Below are 4,505 nucleotides of genomic sequence, written 5' to 3' on the forward strand. Positions count from 1 at the left end.
TTCTTGCATTTCTGCAGGTGCCAAACAGTAAGGTGCTTTGGCAAATGGTGCTGTTCCTGGTAACAGGTGGATTCTGAATTTAACTTCCCTGTTCGGAGGTAGTCCTGATAATTCTTCTGGAAACACATCTGGAAACTGGGATACTACTGGAATATCTTTCAGTTCTTTTCCTTTAGTGTTAGTGATTATGGAAATCAAATACACTAGCGATCATTTTCTTATATAACTTGTTGTTTTCATCACAGAGATGAACTTTGTGGATCTAGGCGGCTTATTTCCTTTAATTATGATCTTTGCACCCTTTGGTGAATTTACTTGGATCGACTTTTGATCACATAGAATAGTGGCTTTACTGGCTATTAACCAATCCATTCCTAATACAACATCAAATCCTGCCAGATTCATTGGATAAAGGTTTGCAATAAACTTTTGATTTAAAAATTCTATTCTTGCTCCCTACAAGATTTCAGAAATCTTAATGGTTTCTCCATTTGTTGTTTCTACTAGACATTCTTGTGAGAGTTTAGTTAATGGTTGATTGAGAAGTTTGCAAAACGAAGTATTAATAAAACTTTGGTTCGCACCAGAGTCAAATAATACTTTAGCAAAAACATCATTAACTAAAAACGTACTGGCTATCACGTCCGGGATCATTTTTGCTTCTTCTGCAGTCAGAACAAATGCCCTAGCATTTTTGGTATTCTTGTTGTCCGTAGCTGGAGCTAGTTTCGGACAGTTGGGCTAGATGTGACCTTGTTCTCCGCAGTTGTAGCATATCCTATTGTTAGGTTTCTTCCTGCAGTCTTCTTCCTTGTGTCCAGATATTTTGCAGAAGTTGCAATATATGGAGCATCTTCCAGAATGCTTCCTTTTGCAATACTTGTAGTAAGGTGAAGAGGTAGAATCTATATTTTTCCCACGGTTGGAATTTCCAGAGCGAAATTCTTGGGTAAGCCTTTGAGCTAGGTTCTTTCTTTGATCATCTTCTCGTGTACGCACTAACTTATCTGTCAAGGTATTTGCTAGTTCTACAGCTTCTTCTATAGTTTGAGGTCTAGCTGCCTTGACTACATGCCTAATCTCACTGATTAATCCCCAGATGTAGCGGGAGATTAATACTAGTTCTGATGATGCAAGTGTTGGCACTATTATAGCATATTCAAAGAATAATGTAGTGTATCCCTTACTGTCCACTCCAGTCATCCTAAGGTTTAGGAACTTATTTGCTATCTGTTCTTTTTCATTGGGAGGGCAGAATTTTCTTTCCACCATGTTCTTAAATTCCTCCCATTCTATATTGTAAACCCTATCACTTCCCCTGGATTGGAGGATAGTGTTCCACCATTCTAAGGCTGAGTTCTTAAACAGATTGGAAGCAAACATTATCTTATCCTCTTCTACACACTTGCTTATTTTTAGGACAGCCTCAGTCTTTTCGATCCAGCATAAGGCTGCAACGGCCCCTTCATTGCCCGAGAATTCCATTAGTTTACAAGACCAGAATTCTTTATAAGAACAACCATAAGACATGGTTCTTCTACTTTTGGGAATGGGCACTTGAAGTATGGTTCCATTGTTTACGCTATGTTTTGGTTTAGTTGGTCGCTTACTGCCATTGTTACTTTTATTATCTGGTTCCCAAACTGTTTTGATAATATATGGAATCGCATCTATTATCCCTTGTGCCACTATGTGTTGGATGGCACTGTTATCCTCTGGGTTTCCATCATTATCATTGTTCGGGCTATCGTTATTTGGGTTATTGTCATGCTGGTTTTCCTGGTTCACTTCGTTGTCCATCTGAATTTTAAACATTTACCACATATTAATATCACAAAATAATATTTAATGAATCACAACACGCATATTGGTCAAAATCGTCGAACATTGCGACTTACGCTTTTTTATATATTAGGCATCTAATACAAACTGAAACTGGAAATTAAAATTACAATACTATTATGCATCCATAACTATTATCTATATATATATATATATATAGGGTAAGGTTCATGCGAGAACCGCGAGAACCAATGTGAACACAACCTAAAATAGCTAAAAAAAACCTAACCCCCCCCCCCACACACAAAGAAAAACAAAAACCTAAACCCCCCCCCCCATCCCCCCCCAAGCTAAATGCTAAAGACTAAAACCCCCCAAAAAACCTAAAAAAACCTAACCCCCCCCCACCCCATCCCCCAAAAACCTAACCCCCCCCCCCAAGCTAAAATGCTAAAAACTAAACCCCCAAAAAACCTTAAAAAATCTTAAAAAAAAAAGATTTAATATTTTTTTATCTTAAAATCGCTACTTTTAGTAGGCAAAAATAATTTTTTGGCTACTAAAAGTAGCGATTTTAACATAAAAAATATTAAAAAAAATTGTGTGTTTTTTAGCTATTTTTAGGCATTTTTGGTTGTGTTCACATTGCTTCTCGCGGTTTTCGCAATAAAGGGTGGTTCCTAACGGATCTTTGTCCTATATAGGATTAGGATCAAGAGTGAACAACTTATTGAGAGTAAACTGAGTGAACTAATCTTGGCCCTTGATTATTTTTTAGATTAAAAGGGTAAGATTGACATTACCTGTTTAATTAAAATTCCTTAATTTTCTCATCTCTTAACTCTCTCTCTCTCTCTCTCTCTCTCTCATTTTTAATTATTTCTTTATCCATAGATTTTGTTTGAATTTTAACTTGAATATTATTTTTCTTTTATTATCCGTATGTATAGATATCATAATACATTGTTTTTAACTTTTTAATAATTTTCAATAAACATTAAAAAATTTCTGTGAGATTGAAATTGTAATTATTTTTGGGCATTAATCTATTTTTTTTTTTTGAATATGTGATGAAGTTATTTATTTTTGCATACATGTGATATGTTTCATTTTCATTAATTTTATAATTTTTATATGAATCTACTCGTGTGCATGCCTAATATACTATATGTTGTTAATATACACATATGTAACCATTTCTGAATATAATACACAGATGTATAAAAGACTATACACATGTGTATAAACTAACAACTGTGTATATTGTATAAACTATACTAGCGAGACTGTACACAGGTGTATACACTAACAACTATGTATCTTGTATATACGGAAACTAGAGAGATTTTAGGGATTTTGATTATATTGTTTAATAAATGCAATTTAGAAAAGACACAAATACCCTTATGTCATTTATTTTAAAGGGGAGTTACAACAATATAATTACAATCTTGCCATTGTTTAAAAATCTCTAAATGATGTAATCCAATGGCCCAGATTAGTTCACACAGTTTACTCTCAACTTAGTGTTCACTCTAGAACCCTACCCATATATATATATATATATATATATATATATATATATATATATATATGTATATATATATATATATATATATATATATATATATATTTCAAACGTACACACATATTATATATTATTATTATCTTATTATTATTCTATTAGTACTACCACCATCACTGATATGGGTTCATCCAGAACTCCATATTACACTCGTCATACTTCCAGACGAGTCGTTCTCCGATCTGTCTCATCCTGTCACTACCTTACAAAATCTCCTCACCAAAGGTTTGGAGTTCTTGTATATTCTCTGCACTCATTGGGGGTGCAGGGGTTGGTACTGGGTTTGGGAACTGGGGCATGGGTTCTTGATACGGATATGGATTCTCTAAAATTTCCCTAATGTATTCATCGTTATCATAGTAGGGATCTAGAGGGTCCAAATCTGGGTAGGCTGCTAGGTTTGGCATAGGTTCGTCTTCTGGTATTGGGTAGCGTTGCTGGTAATCCCTATGGTCGTCAAACCATGGGTCGTAGTTTGGGTCTAAGGGATTAGGTTCTGGTACTCTAGGTATCTCATCTGGGTTGAAATCAGGCATTAGGATTTGATTTTCTAGGTTGTTCTCAATTTCCATTGGCTGGGTGGGAAACAGCGGTAATGGTTGGGGTGCTATGAGTTGCTCCAGGTTAAGGTCTGCAGCTGTGGTTGCTAGGATATGGAAATTGGCTAAACTAGTATTAAGCATATCCTGTGTGTGAGCATCTGTTTCTGTCTTGGCAGCTGCTACAGCTCGCTGTTGTTGTAACTTTTTCATTCTCTTCCTACGTTCATGCGCTCCCCTACTGAACCATCCTCTCTTTTTAGGAGGGAATGGCTCTTCAGACTGAGCCTTAAACATGAATATCCCTTCTTCATTGTCAGCTGAATACCCTGAAAGGGTAGGCTGTGAAGAGGTGGCTTCGCTCCTAGGTGAGCTACACAACTGACGATAGGCGTCGGAAGGTCTTTGGTCGCTCATACTGTAAACTAACAAATAGTCAAATAACACACAATAATAAAATACAAATATGCATGTAGTTTCATAGAAAATTTCCTAACATTTTTAATAATGTCTTGGTGTCAGCAGAACACTTCTGTGGCTGAATCGGTGGCTTAGCTCTGATACCACCTTCTGTCGCAACCCCCGCCCCCTATCTATCC

This window comes from Helianthus annuus, chromosome 11 (genome assembly GCF_002127325.2).
Source record: "Helianthus annuus cultivar XRQ/B chromosome 11, HanXRQr2.0-SUNRISE, whole genome shotgun sequence".
Classification (NCBI taxonomy): Eukaryota; Viridiplantae; Streptophyta; class Magnoliopsida; order Asterales; family Asteraceae; genus Helianthus; species Helianthus annuus.